The sequence below is a fragment of the Cupressus sempervirens genome, chromosome 11, assembly GCF_028749045.1.
Source record: "Cupressus sempervirens isolate cs-2001-9-10 chromosome 11, ASM2874904v1, whole genome shotgun sequence".
NCBI lineage: Eukaryota > Viridiplantae > Streptophyta > Pinopsida > Cupressales > Cupressaceae > Cupressus > Cupressus sempervirens.
This window is the reverse complement of record NC_143128.1, coordinates 452,782,008-452,804,627: the sequence shown is the minus strand read 5'-3', so window position 1 is coordinate 452,804,627 and position 22,620 is coordinate 452,782,008.

Below are 22,620 nucleotides of genomic sequence, written 5' to 3'. Positions count from 1 at the left end.
TTCTAATCAAACTCTTTCTTTGGTCTACTATTGTGCTTGTGTTTGATTTCCTTGGTCTTGGGTGAATTCTGGCCTAAGCCAAATTCTTACAATTCTTTTGTTTTTGCTTTTGTCGAAGATAAAGGATAATAGGAACATTATGACTATCTTTGGCTTTCTTTTGTGGCTCTTGTAGTTCTGATCTTATGACATGAGGCTTCCTCTTCTTTTTTTGAGCACAAACATGATGCATCCCTACAATAGGAAATAAATGGGTTTAATTTTAAACATTTTTAAAAATGTTATAAGCATTTCATTAATATGAAGAACATAATAGGGATTTTTCTTTACTTGATAGTGCCACATCATCTACTATCACATTTTGTTCACCCCTAACCTCAACATGCTTAACACTAACATGATGCTCGACTCCATCACCATGACATTTTGCATACTAAAAAATTATTGCATAAAGGTTACACCAACTACAATATAAGATGTTAAAGTTTATTAATAATTACATAATTAATTTTTAATAGAAATTGTATATGTACCTCTATTAGTGTGATACACATAAGGGCCTTTGTCATGTGTATGATCTGTGCCTTCATCATCATGAGTAGGATCTATGCTAGGAGTAGAAGGTTGTAGTGAAATTTCATGATCATTATTATCATTATTCAAAATTGACATAAAATAGATTATTTCTCATGAAGTTATCAATTTTAGTTATTATTCATTAGGCCTATTTACCTATGTGTGAATTGATGCACTAGATTATTCTACATCACTTTGGCTACTAAAATATGTGTGGTGGTAGGAAACCACTACTTTATAGCCTTTCTTGAAGCCAATTTGTTTTTCCTATTTTGTGGGTACTAGATTAAATTCAATGCCCTGCATTTTTTCCATAATATAGTCAATATTGAATGTATTTCTTATTTCTAATTTTGTATAAAACAAAAAGATATGAAATTTAATTTATTGCTACTTACAAGTTGTGAGTGAATTTTTATATATCCACCAAAGCCAAGATGGTGTTGACCAACCTTATCTTTTCTAGTTTGTGTAGCCTTTGATGTGTCTTGTAGCCTATATATGTAAACTTTGAAATATGTTAGATTATATATATAAAGATCACTAATTTGTGCATAATTAAATTAATACTACCATACACCTATTTTTGTCAGGTGGTGGTTTAATTTCTTTATCTTTTACTTTGGGTTGACCTCTAGGGCCCTTCTATATTGGTCTCTCATAGTCTTTAGATGTTTGTAACATTTTTAAAGAATTGGGACTCTATTAAAAATATTTTGACCAAAGAGATACTCTAGAGATTTTATGAGTTGGTCTTTTAATTCAAGGCCTTGCTCATTCCACCTTTTAACAAAAATCAAAATTGTTATATAAAAAAATTAGTTCAAGCTATGTACCTTGAATATGTTACAACAAATGGATGAAAAAAAAAATGTAGCAAGAAATTATATGAAGCTACATACCTTTTATGTAATATGGGCCCAAATACCTTCAATATTAAATCATAAAAAGTTTCATAATAAAGATTATTTCCTATAAAATTATCATAGGATCATTAGTCAAGAATGAGTTATGAATAAGTAAGCTACAATTATACTCTAAATAATTACAATTTTAAAGTACCTGAAAGCTTAGAAAATTTTAATGGAATCATATCTTTCTTAGCCAGTGGCAATGATTCCTCCCATGATCAAGTAGAAGTAACACAGGCTGCTCTAGGAAAGGCTTGTAAATTATCACCACTACTGGTATATGTTCTATCATCATGAGAAGGTGTACTTTTCATTGCATAAATTGAATGAATGTCATAATATGTTCAAATCAACAAGAAATTAAAAATTAAACCATACTTAAAACATAACAAAATGTAGCAAAACAAGGATTTACTAGCTCTAGTTGCAGCAAGCGTGGATGTTTGCATGCTCCTTGTTGTTGATCCCATAGTTGTAAATCTTAGAGTGCTGGTCAACCGCATTGAAGGATGTGTATGCATGTCATCAGGACCTAAAAAATAAATATATATACAATTTATTTTATTTTTAAAATAAAAATTGCAAAAAAATGACAACAATAATATAAAAGTATGAATAATAATCATGAAGAAAATAATGGTGCAATTTTGACTATTAATGGACTACAATAAAGAAGAATTTTTTATTTTGATGATTTCCCTTTTGATAGCTAAAAACTGAAATCACATACTTGTATGAGTTGTTCTAGTATCCTTGTTAGGTGGAATGACTTGGTGAGGTCTCAAAAAATGTTGTAACAACACATACACATTTTGGTTCATGATCCATAAATTAGTATAAAACATAAATATTTATTGAACTATTTTCCTAGCTAAATTCATTATTTCTTACTTCCAGACAGCATACCCTCTGACACAATTCATTTCTTATTTCCTCTTTCTCTTCAGTTGGACTTGGATCCATCACAAGTGCAAGAATTTATATATTGATTCTTTTGAGGTTGTTTTCACACATGCTTACAAGGTCACTAGTATATGTGATATCATCATTGCATAATACTATGGCCACTATATTAGAAACTAATTGCTCTAGTGTAATTGGTTAGTTTTCTTTTCCCTAAGATTCAAATTGTGAAAAAAACATCAATAAAAAATAAAAGAAAGTCCAAAACCTTAACTAAAATAACATAATAATATGACATTATGTAAAATTACAATTACAAAAAAATTAATACAAAATGTTTACCTACACTAAAGAAGGGTGGGAGCAACATCCCTACCTTTTTCATTTGAAGGATCGACCATGTCACCCTATGACAAAGAATGTATATAAAAACATTAGTGTAATAAAAGGAACAATCAACTTAGCAAAAAACCTTATCAATAAATTGTTAGAAATAATAGTCCACCAAGATAATTGAGAGGCGGGGTGGGGGGTGAATCAATTATCCAACAATTAAAACACTTATCTTCTTCAAATAAATTTAACCATTCAACCAAAGTATATAGAAACCATACAAAGATGCACATAAAAAATTACACCAAATATGTTGACTAGGGAAACCCTTGATCAGAGGGAAAACCCTAGTGGGAATTATGCCCATAAGATGATGTACTAATATAAATATTCCTTGTTAGAGGATGAGCCTTATTAGGAGTCTATTACAAAATTTAGTACAATGAGTCCCTAATAGGAGACTTTGAATCCTTGTTAGGATATTCCAACCCTATTAAGAGTTGTAGTACAATGTATGCAAGAAGAGCCCACTACCCAAACATGTAATTTCAATTACAAGAAGAGATCATTTCTCAAACAAATAGTTTACTATTATTTTCTTCTTTCCTTGTTATTTCCTCTATCCTATCAACTAGACCAATCACTATTAGACCTTGTAGACTAGGTCATGAACCTCATATCACTTAGTAAAACCTTGGCAATGAAGTTTCCTTCACTTTCATACTGCTCTACTCAACTTTGTATTATGTACTCTCTACTACTTTTTGAGCATTCACAATTCACATATATCTATATCATGATAAAGGAAATATCCTTCCTTTATACTAAGTCCATTAAAAAATTCCTTGAGTTAGTTGTTAGTCCTTCTCAATTAATTATTATAAGACCACATTAATAACACATTACACTTAGCGATGACAAAAATCTTCTACCTTGCAACTTGAATAACTTTTTTCCACGCAATATTATGATGAGAAAGCTTAGCCATGTCATCCTCAACATGTATTATCCATGTATTCAACCTTGATCCTCAACATATCAACTCTACTAAGAGATATAACAAGTTTACTAGAAGATTCTTCTATAAACTCTATCTCAAAATAGATATCACCAAAACTTACATATCTTCTTCTAGACTTATCCTTTCTAATTTCAACATTAATTTCATATGTCAGATACTCAAAAGTACCTCCCATAACCTCAGGTGGTTATCATGCTCAACTAGTCATCCATATCAACTTGATTCTTCCATTGTTCTTCTACCAGATACCATAGAAGACATCAAACATGCTATGTTGACATCAATGACAAAGTCAATCATGAATGTAACATATCATCATCAAACCAATCTTCCAACAATCTCCCCCTTTGGCATTGATGACAACATAGATGAAAAATATATAGTTCCAAGAATACCAACAAAAGACTATCCATCTTCATATTCTTTTCATGAATCATACTCCCCTATTGATATATCTCAATGTGCTCTATACTAAATTATTATTTTACATATTTTTCTTATTTCAAACATCTTCCTCAACATACTACCAAAATTATCTTCTTAGCATAATATTTTCTTGCAATACTTCTCCCCATTTAGCATAATGTTTTTCATGCCAAACTTCTCCCCCATTGATATCAATATCAAAGGTTTTTGCAACCAATATCTCTACACCAAAATTTGTAACCAACTTATACTTATTTAGCTCAAGTGTCAAAAGAAATTATTTAAAACAATATTACTCAAGAGTCCTACATGACTCTATCCATCACAAATACTCCCCCATATAGGAAGCATTAGCATCCAATCCAAAAAAATAATGGTGCTTTGTTACCCTAGACTGATGCATTCTTACATCTTCTACTCTAATGTAGGAACCCCAAGTATACCTTGCCAATAATCAAAAGTCTCTTTGGGAAGAGGCTTAGTGAATATATGTGCAATCTACTCTTTTGTGCTTACATACTCCAATCTAATTTATTTTTTTGCAACTTTTTTCTCTCAACATGTGATGCTTAATAGAAATATGCTTAGTCTCCAAATGCAACACTGGATTCTTAGATATATTTACCGTGCTTGTGTTTTCATAATTTATAACAACAGGTTCACTAATTTCTATCCTTATATCCTTCAACATTTGTTTCATCCAAATAACTTGATTGCAATTATTTGATACTACAAGATACTCTACTTTTGTTGTAGTTTGAGATGTACAATCCTACTTCTTACTTAACCAAAAAACTAATCTTCCTCCAAGAAAGAAGGCTCCTCTACTGTGCTCTTTCTGTCATCCATGCTATTTGGTCAATTTGCATTCATATAAGCACTTAGAGGAAATTCATTAGCTCTATCATACCAAAATCCAAATTCTAAAGTTCCTTTAAAATATCTAAATATCCTTTTACTACTAAATAATGTACTTCTCTAGGATCAGCCTAGAATCTTGCAACAATTCCAACTACATTTTCTATATCTAGCCTTGTGTGAGTCAGATATTACAATCTTCCAATCATAGATTTTTACTTATTTGTCTCAATAGTAGGTGTCTCATCCTTTGTAGATAACTTGTGTCTAGTTACCATAGGTGTTCTAATAGGTTTACATGTCTCCAAACCAAACATTTTCAGTAGATCCTTTAAGTACTTAGCCTAAGAAATAAAGATTCCTTCTTTATTTATACTATCTGGAATCCTAGGAAATATTTCATTTCTCCTATCATACTCATTTGAAATTCTTTCTTCATTTCTTCTACAAACTTTTTGATTTCTTCATCATTGCCTCCAAATATAATGTCATCAACAAATATTACCAAAATCATCAAACCATCATCAGTTTATTTCCAATATGGATTGCTATCTATCATACCTTTTCTATATCTAAGCTTTGTCAAATTCTTGTCTAACCTTGCACACCAAGTTCTAGGTGCTTGCTTCAATCCATACAATGCTTTCCTCAGTCTGCATACTATGTCCTTGTCATTTTTCAAAGGATATCCTTCAGGCTACTCAATGTATACCTCTTCTTCAAGTTCTCCATATAGAAATATTGACTTGACATTCATCTAATATAATTTGAATTTCTTCTATGCTTCATAGGCTAAAAATAGTCTTACTACTTCTATTCTAGCCACTGGAGCATGAGTCTCCCCATAATCTATTCCTTCTTGGTGTGAGTAACCTTTACATATCAATCTTGCTTTGTTTCTTACAAATTTTTCTTGTTCATTCATCTTTTTCCTAAATATCCCTTTGGTTCCTATCACATTCTTATATGCTAGTCTAGGGACAAATTTCCATGTTCCATTCTTTTCTATCTGATCCAATTCCTCTTTCATGGTTTGTTTCCAGTAATCATCTTTGCATGCTTCATCCATATTTTTTTGTTCAACTTGAGATATCAAGAATAGTTCTTCATTTACTTTGCATCTTGTCATAATATATATATTTTTTGCTTCTAATGATCTATTTGGCTGGGTGATTCTTTATCATGTTCTTTCCTAAAGTAGGAGTTTTTATCTCAACTCTTGGTTCTACTAAAGGTTTTGAGCTTTGTTCCTGCCTTGGTTCTCCTTCATTTTGAAAATCATTGTTAGTCTCAAGAAATATCTCATCATTCCTTGGCTTAGTAACAACATCATTCTCTAGCAACATAGCTCTTGCTACTTCTGTAAAAAACTTGTCTCTTCTCTTTGCAATGCCATTCTATTCAGGGGTTCTCAACTCAACTCTTTCTTCTACTCTAGGATCATATCTCTACTTTTCAATCTGATTCCCATTCTACAAATAAATTCTAATGATAACTTCCACATTTTCATGGTTAGCCTTTGGATCAATAATAGCTACCAAAGCTATCTCTTCTAATAATGCCTCTTCCTTAACTAAGTTAAATTATAAAGTTAAATTATAACTAAATAATATGCCATTTAATGATTTAATAATAATTTGGCTACTAAAAATATAATAGCTCCCAAACTACTCATCATTTAAATGTTGTTTGAAATAGGAATCACATCTATTATTTCTTCATGTGACCAAATACACTTTCCAAAAATAGAAAGCTTTGATCTCAATCAACACCCAACTTACCACAAATAGTAAATACAAAAATCTAAGTCCAAATGAAGTCCAATTTGATCCAAGCAAAGACCAACCTATAGCTTACTAAATTGTGGAGAAGACAAGACCCTCCCAAGCAAACCATTGTGTTAGAAAAAACTCTATCCACAATAATTAGCCTATGAGGATCACAATAATAGGCTAATCCTTGAAACTTTAATGCTGGAAAAAATGGGGACATTACAACATTGTGGCAATTGGTATATTTCTAGAGGCAAGGCACACAACATTATTTTAGAGCTTGTATTCCACCCACTATCTTGAGCTAATTATTGAGTTTGTAGGGAAACAAAAGTGGGCAAAGGATGTGGTGAAACATGAAAGGACTATTACATAGTATATTATGAGTATGCACATGTCTCAAATCTCATGTGAGAGCACAGTATTAGTGAGAAGTTCATGCAATCAAGAGTTACACACTTTTCCTCTAATTTGTTTACATTTCAAAGTATAGTTGAATAAGTGTCCAACCTTAAGGACACATTTACAAGAAAAAAAATTGATTAGCAAGCTATTAATATAGGAAGGTTGAAGAAAAAGAGTTGTGAAAAATATTTTTTATAATAGTGTCACCAAAATTATAGAGCAAGATCATTAAGGTAATGTTTCAAACTCCAATTTCTATTTATTTTTAATTCAGGTTAATTATCACAACCATTCAAGAATCTTTCTATACTTTCTTTAAATTATTCATCTTCATTAGAAATCACTCTTTCTAGATTTCCTTATTCTCTTAGGGCATGTAAATGCATAATGACCAAACTCGTTACATATCCAACAAGAAAAAATTTCCATACCTTCTTTTTCTTTTTTCATAACCATGTCAATAACTTCCTTGATCTTTGTGTCTTCTTTGGATAACTCACCAAGAGTTTCTATCTTCTATGTTGAAATTTCCACTATTTGACTTAGGGCTATCTTCTCTTGCCATGATCTCCTAAAGCTATTAAACTTTATCTTCAAGGACCTAATGCTCTGATACTAATTGTTAGAAACAATAGTCCAACAAGATAATTGGGTGGGGGGAATTAGTTAACTAAAAATTAAAACACTTCTCTTCGTCAAAAAAACTTAACCATTCAACAAAAGTAAATAGAAACCATAAAAAGATGTACATAAAAAATTACACCAAATATTTTGACTAGGGAAACCCTTAATTAGAGGGAAAACCTTAGTGGAAATGATGCCCACAAGATCATTTACTAATACAAATATTCCTTTTTAGAGGATGGACCCTGTTAGGAGTCTATTAAAAAATTTATTATAATGAGTCCCTATTAGGAGACTTTGAATTCTTGTTAGGATAATCCAACCCTATTAGGAGTTGTAGTACAATGTATGCAAGAAGAGTTCACTACTCAAACAAATAGTTTACTATTATTTTCTTCGTTCCTTGCTCTTTCCTCTATCTTGTCAATTGGAACAATCACTATTACACCTTGTAGACCAGGTCACAAACCTTAGATCCAAATACCAAACCTTGGATCATTCAACAAAACCTTGACAATGAATTTTCATTCACTTCTGCACTACTCTACTTAACTTCACATTCTATACCCTTTGTTTCTTTCTAAACATTCACAATTTGCATATATCCATATCATGATAAAGGAAAATATCCTTCCTTTATACCAAGTCCATTAAATAACTCCTTGAGTTGGCTATTATTTCTTCTCAATTAATTATTATAGGACCACATTAAGAACATGTAACACTTAGCGATAACAAAAATCTTTTGCCTTGCAACTTGAATAACTTTTTGTACATGCAATATTATGATAATAAAGCTTAGCCATGTCATCCTCAACACATATTCTCATGTATTAAACCTCAATACTCAAGATATTAACTCTACTATGAGATATAATAAGTTTACCAGAACATTCCTCTGTAAACTCTATCTCAGAACAAATATCACCAAAACTTACATAACTTCTTCTAGACTTATCCTTTCTGCTTTTGATGTTAACTACATATGCTAGATACTTAAAAGTATCTCCCATAACTTCGATTGGTTATCATGCTCAACTATCTATCCATATCAACTTGATCTTTCCACTATTCTTCTATCAGATACTACATAAGACATCAAACATGCTATGTTTACATCAATGAAAAACTCAGTCATGAATGTAACATATCATCATCAAACCAATCTTCCAACATAAAATTTAATATTATATATTGGAGTTATTAATTATAAGTAATTATTTTAAATTATATTACATATATAGCACTTACAAGTCCCATGATAGTAACTTTCTTTGTATCTATGTGATTTAAATTACAATCTATTAGTAGCTCTTCACGTCCCTTGAAAATGCAATTGGGTCACTTATTAGTCGACCTAGGATGCATACTATTTATAAAACTTGCAATGTTACTTAATTATTTTGGCCTTCCATTAATGTACACAAAAAATCTTTTACTTTGATCATTTTCTTTCCATTGTAGATAATTTGTTGATAGTGGATACCTACACATACTCTTTTTATATTGAATTATCTACATCTAATTATTATAATTGTAATGATATCCTACATGCTTCATCAATTTAATAACTTTATTATAACTAAACTTTATGTCATCCATGGAAAATAGGCCCAAACCATGTAATGATAATGGAGCTATGTGATATATCCTCTTGTTAACACAATAATAAGTGTTAATTAGAGGTAATTCATTGGGTACCCATTGTTTCTAAAGATGTGTGTACCTCAAGGGAACCTTGATGTCACCCTTTATTTCATCATCATAAGAACATGACCCCCTTGAGGAAGAAAAAATTTAATGTATTTATTGAATTTTATTCTAATCTTTTGACCTCTAGTTTGTCTCTCTTTTGTAGACCTACTATGTGTCTCACTATCCTCTTCTATTCCCACATTTCCCTCACTCACGGAAGACAAATTTGATAGATACCTATTTAGTGGTACCTATAGCCCATCAAATGAGAGATATAATTGAAGGAGCAAAATATTCTTCTATAAAATGAGGTTAATATGGATGAAGTTGTCCTAAAGTTAATGTTGAATGCAAAGAGAAAGAAAGCATGTAATAAACTTACACCTCTTGATCCATGTCATTGTGTACAATCCTCATCAAAGGGGTATAATTTCTTGTATATGTAAATCATTTGTCTTAAGTTAGTTAAAAATTATATGATACTTATGCTACAAATTACATAGAACATAACATGAACAATATGCATACATCATAATCATTGGATACTTTTTAATTCGTTACCTCTACAAAAAATATAGTATAAGTAATTAGCACCAAGAATTGAGCATCATAACAAATATTTGCACCTAATCATCACCTAATACATTTCCATTGATCATGTCATTGATAATCTTCTTTTCCCATCTCATCATCATGAATATCAACATTAGCCCCATCATCATCCAAATTGTCATGATGACCATCATCACTTTGACCATTGTTGTCATTGTCATCACCATCGCCATCACTGTCACTATCATCATCACCATCACCATCATTTCTACCACCACTACTATGATTGCCATTGCCACCACCACCACCACCATTTCCACCACCACCACCACCACCATCATCTTCTTCTTCAATCACATTATTCTTTACCTATCTTCCTCTTGGAACATGTCTAATGAAAAATGACCAACCCAGTTTATATGGAATGCCAAAGTAACACATTTGCTGACATTGACTTGGAAGAACATAGGGCTCATTTTTCAGTTGGCTCAAATGACCTTGTATTAATCATTTTAAATCCATTATCATGTTCAATAATAATTCTATCAAGATAATTTTGATTCAGTTGTAGCCTATACTATTTGATAATGAATATAATTAGTTTGAAGGAATTAAAACTTCACACTCAATTATATCATCTAAAATGCCATAGTACCTTTTTTAGTTTGTTAAGGATGTTAGAATATATAGTCACCATCACAATCATTTCTGTCACTGCTGCTACCACCACCACTACCACCACCACCATCATCATCACCACCGCTACCACCACCACCATCATCATGAACATCTTTGACATCATCATCATCTCCTTCTTCATCTTCACCAGCATCTTCTTCTTCTTCTTCAATCATATTATTCTTTACCTATCTTCCTCTTGGATCATGTCTAATGAAAAATGACCAACCCAATTTATATGGAATGCCAATGTAAAACACTTGCTGCACTAGTAGAATTTTGGCAAATAAATGAATATGTGACTAGAAATTTTAGTCATGAGACTAAAAATTTTAGTCACATGACTAAAAAAAATCAAATTTTAGTAATGTTTTATAATGTATAAGAATAAGTGACTAAATAAATGGCTGGTTTGGTTATTAGGTAAAATCACAAGGTTAGACAAAGATAAATGACTAAAAAGTTGTCACTAATAATTAGTCACCCAAACAAATGGCTAAATAAATAATTGACAATTTTTTAATTGTACTAATAAATTCTTTAACTTATTTTTAAATTTTATTTCTCACTAAAAAGGTATTTTTCTATCAATACATCATTATCAATTAAATTCCACAAATTTCCTCTCAAGAGATATTGATCAAGAAATAAAATTTTAATAAAGAGAAAGATATTGGTGTTAGGATTATGGGATCTTAAGAGGCTATAATGTTGGTTGGAATTGCATTTCAATGCCAATGGAAGAATATGATAAGATTTCAAGGGAAATGTCATGACAACCCCTTTGACTCCATAAGAGTATGAAAAAAGAAAATTCCCCCTTGACACAACTTGAGCTTTTATAAACTCTAGTAACTCAAATCAACCTCTAACTAATGAAAAATAGAACTCCAAGTTTGAAAATCTAATATGCTCCATGATTGAAAATTAAATTGGAACTCTCAAAATCATGAACTCTCATCTTATATTGAAGGGACTGAAGATATCCCTCTCTATCACCCCTTGAGTATACATTTGAATTTTTATCTACAAGTTTCTTCCCCTATCTCGCCCTCTATCTCTATCTTGTTATATCTTCATCCCTCACCTTCTTCCCTTCTCCATCTCTTGTTATATATCACTTTCTACCTCCATATTTAGCTTTATGTCTCTCCCTCTCACATTCTTTGTCCTTTCTATATTTATATCTTCCATCCCTACTATCTCTCTTTATCTCTTCATCCCCTCTATAGATCCCTCTTTTTGTATATGTGTATCTCACTTTATATTTCTATCTTCATCTTGAACCATCTTTCACACTCTCATTATTTTCTTATGCCCCCCCCCCCCCCCCCCCCCCTCTCTCTCTCTCTCTATATATATATATATATATATATATATATATATATATATATATCCCTTTCTCCTTTACTGTTATTATTATTAACTACTATTTTTAATATTAATTAATTTAGAAAGAGACAAATATAAGTTATATTTAATTGTAAAATTTGTATTGTAAAATAAAATTTATAACTCACCTAAGCTCTAAAAAAAGCTTTAAATTTTTAATATCTTTCTATTCTCTCTACCAAGCATTGTGTTTTAACTTTTAACTAATTAATGAATATCATAGACACTTTATATTTTTAATAAGTATAAAAAATTGTGAGAATTACACTTAATACAAATGAAATGGGGATTATCATTTCAAAAAACTACTATTGTACTACTCCAAAAGAAGTGTAGAAGCAATTGTAGTAGAAAAAGAGCTATTGTCTACATTTTGTAATAGAAAAAACTTTATTATGTGATCATTCATCAATGTGGAGTATGATGCATAGAATCAAGGAGGATGATGCACTTTTTCCCATTATTAAGGAGAACATAGAACTCTTAATAAAATGAGATAACAACTTCAGCAATGATCACAATGCATTCTTCAAATTTGACCTCTCCATGACTATTAAATAGGATTTGTTTCCCCAAGATTTCATCTTTTTTCAACAAATTTATTGTCATTTAATTTAATTTTTTACATTATAGGGTGTGAAGTCTTTCCAAGAAGCCTTTCATTTAGGTAGAAAAATAATACATTGACAATTTTGTTTAAAAATTAACGTATTTATTTTTCCAATTAATTTAAGTGATTATATATGATATATACTATTTAAGTTCTATTTTATTTTAATATAATAATATTAAAAATTATTATATATTAATGAATTTTATTTATTTATTTATCTACATGTTATATATATATATATATAGGATTGATCTCATCTTTGCTTAAGGTTTACATGTTTTTCCCATTTATCTTATATTGTTTCTCAATGATGAAGGGTTATTGTCTTTAAAATGAGATTAGTTATTATAAAATTAGATTTTTAAAAATTATTATATCTTATATAATTTATTTTACTTTAAATAGCATTATAGTTGCTATGATAAACATCACATCGCAATCGAATAATATACTATATTGACAATTTAAAATTTTGAACAGTTTTGCGATGCAACACAATGGAGGAAACATTATTGAGAGGAAATTAAAGAGATATCTAACACAATGTTGTTCAAGGTTGGAATATATTGACAAGATGAAGAACATAGAACACAGGTAAATATGTAACAATATTATAAATAGTTCGTCCGACTATGAATCTCCAACAGTTTATCTACTAGAAAATGTGCAGTTATGCCCTAGGTCAAGCTTAATTTCTTTTGTACCATCCACTTCCAAAATTCAAAAGAATCATTTAATCGTGATCATCCTTTGTGAAGATACAACCCTAAGAAGTCATTAGGGACATTTCCCCTTCCTTCAACACCCTGATTCTGATGGATAATTTCTATTACTATAGGGTCATATGGTACAACCCTACATATATCTGGATGATCTCACTTTTCACCTCAAATTTTGGCATACTTAAAACCCTAATTTTATGAGTCATAGATTACCTATTGAAATAAAAATTAGTAGGGGTGTCCATCGCAGGGAGTGGTGGTGGTAATCATAGTAATAATAAATTCATTTAGGAAACTAGGAATGAAGATGGAGATGTTTGCAAGATTTGCAGAACAAGTAAGGATGCAGAGAATCAATTATACTATATGTGTGCATGTGGTGACAATCTCAAATATGTGTAGGATAGGTATATATATCCACTAAGGACTGATATAATTGAATGTAATTGTCTAATGGTACCGATAAATTTTGTGTATTCTTTGATACATTTTTATTTTTTCATAACTTTTTCTTTCATTCCACTTCTATGTTTTACATACATTGAATGCCTCTTGCAAGTCTTCCTCTAAGTCTGTATCCATGCATGTGTTATTATCACTATTCATAATTCACCACTATAAAAGACTACTACAAACTACTAAAAAAGGTAGGAAGCAAGTGGTGTGATTCGGTTGGTCAAGAAAATAAAAATGAAGTGATGTGTGCCATAACTAGGCGATAATATTCTATGAAGAATTAATTAAAAAAGAGAAATAATTATACTTCTAAATGCTAATGACCATAATGTTATGTAGTGATTAAGGTGAAATTCTATAGTGATAGGTGTGATGGGTAGCAATATGATGCATTAGTCAATCATAAGAAATAATCCAAGAAGAGGATGGTACAAGTATTTGAGATGCTAGAATTGGTAAGTTATTTTTATTGATTTTTATGTCATGAAAAAAATTGCGTACAAGTCTAATTTTTTTCACCATTTTGATAGAAAATGCAACTCTCTCAAGAATTTTTTCTTTTGTCTTGTGAAAGAATCCTCTATATTCTAAGCAATTGCCAAGATTACCCCAAATCCCTTGATAGTTAATTAATTCAAATTTGTGTCCATTGTATTCCATAGATGGTGGTGGAACTCATGCTAAACTTATCTTGCATAGTAGAATGCCCACAAGAATTATGTTTTTTAATCTCTCCATCACCTTTCTTTTCTTTATGATAAAGAAAATGTAGACATTGGTATCCTACATATATTATATAACTTATGCATTAGTGATAATATAAAATAAAGATATAATAAGAATGTACTTGTCCTAATCCAATAATCTAAAAGAATGCATAATTAAAAGAAATCAATTCACAGTTGAAGTACTTTTAAAAATATAGATATTTTCTTTCTATATATAACTGTGTTTTTTATATGCATAAGGGAAGTCTTGAAATATTATGATGTTATATCTGTTTTTATACAATTCTTGAAGAATAATATACAACTTTTTCTTAACAATTTTTTAATGTTAAATTGTTTGTGATAGAATCCACACTTTTGTAACAAGATCATAAATCCTAGCACCTTGCTTGAAGATGAATTCTTAGGTAGAAAAATCCTCTGCTTCATAACTCTTGTATTTCTTATAATTATTTTTCCCAAAACACCCTTAATGACGTGTATAATGGTGGCATTTTTAATGTAGAAATCTATTTATAAACAATGGTTAGAGATTGCAATCTTGTGGTGAAATCCAGAAAGAGAAGCCATCATTTGATTCATGATTTCTTAAATCTTGTAACACTAGCAAGAAAATATAGAGAGCCACGATTGAATAGCAACAACAAGAAGTAGAGTGAGCATACTTAAGAAATCACTCACATGTAAAACTCAGTTTGGTATGGAAGGAACTAATAGATTCCATATAGTTGAAGTCCTTCTAAACAAGTTTTGTTCTTTCATGAGACATCAACATCTCAGAAAAATATCATTAAAAGGAAGGGAACAGTCTGAATCTTGGTATAATTAAGTCTCTGAAAGAAAATAACCAGCATTAACCAGAGCCAATAAATATTAGTATATTTGTAGGGCTGCTAAGTTTGGCAGAAAAATGGAGCTGACCAAATGTTCAATGTCAGAAAAAACAAATTATATTCTTTCACATTCTCTAAAAAGAAGAAATCTCTTTGAATTTAAGAAACAGATAATGTGCTACTTCAATCTAAGTCCATTAATCAATATAAACTTTTTATTGTTTGATTCTCGAATAGGACAAAAGTTCAAAACAGACAATGAAACTTAAGCCCTATCTCAAATATTTGATTATGACAGAGACAATCTATCATCATCGAAGGTTTTAGTTATTGCCTTTGGAATGGTTGGGACTATGATTATTTTGTTCTTTTTTACAATTGACTTTTAGATTATGGTATTTTGATCTTTTTGCTAATTGATTCTGAAATACATTTACAACTTAAAAATTTTTTACTATTGAGTTATTTTACATGGACTTCAATTTCAAAAACAAAATTGAAAGAAAGCCATTTAAATAGAAATGAGTATTGTGTCATTCATTACAAATATAGTTGCTTTATACTATTTTGTATATTTATTTGCAACTTGTGAGTTGACTGAGCCATATTATGTCATGTCTTTGTTGATAGATAGTAGGAAGAAGTGTAGATGTTGAGTAATTTGTGATACTATATCAGTAGAAAAGTTGGATGAAATCAAAACTTGATGTTACATTAGATTTATAATTTCCTTTTATCTAAATGTTGTAGTATTCATTATTTATCTATTCATTCAATATGTCTTAAACATAGCTCATGTTTTGGATTGGTTAATTCATACTGTTTTGCATATTGTTATCCCCTATATTTTTCTTATCTAGATTATTGGCACACATTAACAAGAAAAAATTCAAAAAAACTATAAGTGAAATGTTTTGGGCATATTTTTGTGGCAACCTTGCTTGTTTTAGCAATGCTAGATCAAAATGTCATGGCCAATTTTTGATTTGGTAGGAGGGTTGAGAGTTAGTCCCTCTCTAGGTCTTTTACTAATGACTTTAGTCAATCAACTGTATGCCTTACTTTTCAGTGAATCATCCTCAATGACACGTATTATTAAAAAAAAAAGAATCTCTAATCTTGCATTTTGGGAGACTTTTTACAGCATGATAGTACATGAATATCTTATTTTATGGTGTCTTAGTTGTCAATATGTGGGATCACTTTATTTGAAAGTGGAAAAACTAATGGCATGTATTTCATTCCTATCCATGCATGTCATACACAATTTTTTATAACCATCAATTTTCTCCATTTCAGTGTGTTTCAATTAATAATTTGATTTCACTATTAATCCATGGCTTGGATTTGATGAAGTTGAGGCAATCATTAGTCATGATTTATGGGTGAATCAACACTACCAAAAAAATGAAAAAAAAACTAACATTTGATCAAAATTTCTTCCAAGTATTAACCATATGCATACAAGTAGTAATTGTAACTTGTAAGGAAATGTGCCAAAATTTTCTCCTATAATTATCTTCAATAAGAAAAATGGCATAAATTTTTTCTCCACCATTGGATCTCTATCTAATTTGAACTGAAGGTCTATAATTAATTTATCCATAACTTGACCGAAGCGATTGGATTTATTTTGAGTATTACAAAAGTTATTCACAACTATTCATGACCGTGTATTGTGACCAGCAAGCAATGATTTTCAATCTTTTTTTTTGGTTTAGATAAATGATTTTATTTTTGTAGCTGTATAAAGGGTTCAGAAATAATAGAAAGTGTATACTAAGGATAAGTATAATGAAATAAATAGACTAAATTTTTGAGTTAATGAATTGATGAAGATGAATAATGAAGTACAGTTAAAAAATCTCTAAATAATGACAATCTTGTATTAAACAAAATACACTTTTGAGTGCTATTGATCATGTTATCATTTTAAAAATTTTTAATAATTCTTTTCATGCCTTGAGGAACTATGATTAAGATTGGATGACAATTTTCTATCTATGTTTGGTGTGTGTGGATAGCGGCTATGAATCTTTTAAACAAGACAATAACAAGATGTGGATACATTTTCTGATCAAAATAATAAGTTGCATAGAACATGGATAGAGGAATAATAATTTTGAGTGTAGTATAATATGAAAGGTTGGTGCATGTTGTCCATTAAAGGATGTTGGTCAAAGACGAAATGATTTGTTAGTAAATTATAAGAATTTCTTGAATTTTAAAATGAATCCTTAGCACTTGTTTTGATGATGATTTAAAATAGTGACCACAAAAATGTACTATTTTCTAGAATAGATCTTGCAAAATTGAATTTCCTAGAATAGCCTATTTTGAAGAAAGCAAAAGAGAAATTGAGAAAGAGAGAGTGATATGGAATCTATGCTAGTAAGATTAGAAATGTTGCTAGAAGATAGTAAGTATGTAAGATTCTCTCTCCATTAGATTTCTTAATCTACACCCTCCTTAGGTCTCTTCACTTTAAATCAAAGAATAAATTCAAAAAGTTGACTATGAGATTTTTTAGAATGTATTATCGTGTCAATACTTATCAGCTAATTTTGAACTAATTCTATGTTTATAGATTACAAACCTGAATAGTGATCTAGCACAAAACAATTATTTTCTACTTTAAAGTTAGTTGATTTTTTTTTCAGTTTTAGAGAAATGCAAGGACTCAAGTTGCATCATTATAGCTCTCATTCTTTAAAGGGTATTAGCTCAATTGAAGAGCACCTACTTTACAAGTAGGAGAATGGTGGTTCATGATGTAGAGCCACACCTCAGAAAACTCAGGAGGAATACTCACTCAACTGAGTTACATCAAGGGGCATCCACAATCAGCCAGGATCAAACTTGAATCAAACTCAAGATTGGATTAATCAGAATATACGTTCAACATAATTTTTAAAAACTTTTCATCTCTTCAAATTCTACTGAATGGCGATGCCAATCCATGCCTTCCATAATCATTCTTTTGAAAAAGGCTCTCACCCTCCTTTATACAACAAATCAAGATCTATTAAGAAACCCAATTACCTTAAAGAAAATGTACTTGCAATTGTCAGTCGAGACCAAGTTTCCCAGAGAGGGCCGAGCCTTGAACATCCTTAGAACATAAATCTTTATGATCAGCAAGAAAATCTGATTTCATGATGCCGCATAGGCCACCATTACATGATTTCATGTATCCGTTATCTAACTTTTTTGCAGCGACTTGCTCATGGGTTCCTCTAAGCCAACTGGAGACGTCTTCACATATTTACTATTCGGTAATGTTTATCTCGTCCTCCCATCTTTGCTGTGGTCAAGCTCTTATCGATTCCTCATGGCCGAACCTTACCGTTTGCGATATCACACGAGCTTTGAAAGTTGAACAGAATGCCAACCTTTGAAAGTTGAAAGGAAACAAAAGAATCAAAAACTTAGTTGGAAAAACCCGAAACCCATATCAAAGCATTAAAAAAAAGAAACCGTCTGTCATTCTCACAAATTTGTTTCCCTTCAAATATCGCCCTTCAACTGGAAAGAGCTAAAATAAACTCATTTCATACTAAAAACTAAACCATGCACCAGGAAAATCAGAAAAAATGTTCTCTCCAAATTTTATTCTCCTGAAACATAGGTAACTAATATGCACAAAAAAACAAAAACATTCTATTCTTCTCCAGATTCAATCCTTCCAAAGCTAAAAAGACACACAACTGAAACCTTTTTTTTTCTTACTCAAATTCGAATGCCTCTTACATAGCTGACTGGCTTTTTAAAACTGATTCTCCTTTTCTAATAAAAGGATGAGAAAATTATTTTTGTCTTCTATCCAAGAAAAGGATAAGAATCTGAAACTACCTACTACCTATTATTGGAATCTGACAATCATTATCTACGAATTAAAACTATTCTAATTTAAAGAACCTACACCTGGTCCTAGGTGGCTATATCTGGAGAGCTCATCGAACTGCTACTCTAGGTATGCCACCACATGTAGGACGTTATTACAAACTTCAAAAAATATAAGCATTTAAAACATAACATTAAATTCCCTATTACATTTTCAACAATGTTGCCTCCTACAGCGTTTCTCTTCTCTACCACAGCAGCATAACCTTCAAGTTTGAAGACTAAGTCCAAACACCGTCGCTAAATGTTATCAGCTGGCTTTGAAGGTGGAAGAGAAAATCAAAAGGAGACAAGAAAATAATAACAAAGGCAGAGGAAGACAACCATTCAGAGGAAGATGTACCCGACAGTGAAGAAGATAGAATAGCTGAGAACGAGAGGCCATTTTTTAAAGCTTTAAAGGCTTTGGGAGGAAAACCCGTTGATTTACCTATGTTTACAGGAAAGATGGAATGTTTTTTTCATTTTGTCTTTGTGCAAGTTTTCAATGGTCTGAGTTTTGAATAGATTTTTCTTATCTTCTCACTAGAAACAAGTTGATAGTTTGCAGAAGATTAAAAAGTTTTAGTTTTGGGTCAAATTCGGTATGTTTGCAAAAAATTAGTCTCAGTGCATGGGTAATATCTCCCAAATGCATCGCTGGATTTTCATGAGCTTTGGATATGTTATTATAGGCCTAATTATGCCCATCTTCACTAGAGTGATTGAAGAGCTTTGATCTGGTTCAAGAGTTATTCATGTCTGAGTGCAGGCCTATCTAGAGACAGCAAGAAGCAATGTTTTGCAGAAAAATGTACTCTGATGCGGGGTCAATATCTCAAGTTTGAACCGTTGGATTTCTCTCAAATTTTTATATGTTGTTTGAAACCTAGTTATGCCAAATCTCGATGGTTGGATTGAGTAAATCTTTTTTGGTTCGAAAGTTATTCATGTCTGAGTGCAAGTCTATCCGGAGGCAGCAAGAAGAAATTTTTGGGGGGACTTATTTTCAAAGTTTTGTTTATTGAATCTAGTGGATGGTTATAGGAGTCTTATGAGTTGAGTCTAAGGTATCTCTGGTTGTGTTTTCATAATAATAATAATAAGAAGAACAGTTGGTTCAAATCACAATGGGTGGTTATAATATATCGTGTGTGATCCTGAAGGTTGTAGACGCCCCTTGAAGCAACTCAGTTGAGTGGCTGATTCCTTTTGAGTTTTCCAAGGTGTGTCTCTGCATCAGTTCAATTCCATCATTCCCTAATATGATTAAATTAATTATTAAATAAATGACCAAATATAGTACCAAATAAACTTCTAAATAAACAATTGAATATACTATCAAATATACTACCAAGTAAACTACCAAATATATTACCAAATATATTACCAAATATATTACCAAATAAACATCCAAAATTACTGAATAAACTACCATATAAACTACCAAATAACATTGATAAATGACTAAATCAATAATTAAAATAGTTTAGTCATAAATTTGGTTGGGAGATAAATGTCTGGAAATAAACTACCATTGGTCATGTGATCAAAATTAGTCACATATCTACAATTTTTAGTAGTTTATTTAGTAATATATTGTTGTTTTTGTACTAGTGCTGACATTGACTTGGAATAGCTAAGTGCTCATTTCCAACTAGCTCAAATGACCTTGTATTAATCATTGTAAATTCATTATCATGTTTAATAATAGTTCTATCAAGATAATTTTGATTTAGTTGTAGGTTGTACCATTTGACAATGAATATAACTAGTTTGAAGGAATTGAAACTTCACACTCAATTATATCATCTAAAATGCCATAGTACCTATTTTTAGTTTTTTGAGGATGTTATAATATATAGTCCATTGATATAACTAAGAGGGGGGGTGTGGGGGGTTGAATTAGTTATCCAACTATTATCATAAACATCAACCTTAAACAAACTTAACCATATGAGTAATATAAACTGAAACCACAACAAGATATTCAAGCACAATCACACTAGATATGTTACCTAGGGAAACCCTTGATTAGAATGAAAACCCTAGTGGGGATGGTACCCACAAGATGATGTACTAATATAAATATTTCTTGTTAGAGGATAGACCATGTTAGGAGTTTGTTACAACATTGAGTACACATGAGTCCCTATTAGGAGATTTTGAATCTTTGTTAGGATATTCCAATCCTATTAGGAGTTGTGGAAGACAACCGGATGCACTGCCCAAAAAACTTCTAAGATAAGACCAATGAACTCACTATCCAAATGATCTCTATATTATTCCTTCTAGAATAATAGAATACTTCCTTCCTCTGTCTCTATCTTGTCAATAAAACTTCTACTCCTTCTAATCTTGTAACTAGATCATAGACTATACATCCAATAATCCCTTAGATCACTTACATGCATTCAATCAAAACTCTGTTCCTTTTTTCAATTCACACTTGAACAACAATCACAACACTTCTCTATCCTTTACAAATAAGGAAAAAATCTTTCCTTTATACCAAATCTTCACAATAATTCCTTGAGTCAGCCTTGAGGCTTTCCTAATTAATTAAAATAAGATATAATTAAGTACAATTACAATATCACTATCAGCTCATAGTCTATTACAAAAATTTACACATGCAGCTCTAGGTCTTATGCACTCACTGATGTGATCACTTGATTGTCCTTTTTCAGTAGTTGACTGTGCATCACCTCATTATGTCTTGGCTAAAAGATAAAATGAAAACATCAAAAACTACCAAACAGATGCTTTATTTTTGCACTACCCACATTGAACTACCATACATCTTCAATTGAGACTTCATCCTCTTAACAACATCATCTGGACACTCTCAAGAGAATATCATTAAATATGCATTACTTAACCCTTACTTTGTTACTGTGTAACATAAGATTTATGACTTCTATTCTTCTAGTCTCTATAGAAACCATACTATGTTGTCATCAATGAAAAGCATAGTCATGAATGCAACATGCCAATAATCTCCAAAGCTTAGGATACTCCCCTAAAGTAGTATCAGAAAAATTTGTGCTACCAATCTCCCCCTTTGGCATTGATGGAAACATATATGAAAAAAATCTAAGTTCTAAGAATACCAAATTGTATATCTACCTCATAAAGATATGTTATTGCATACTTACATTTGCTTCTGTGCACTTACATGAGTCTTTCTATAACTCTCTCCCATTGCTATCTTAATAGGTGTTTCTCTCCCCATGATGT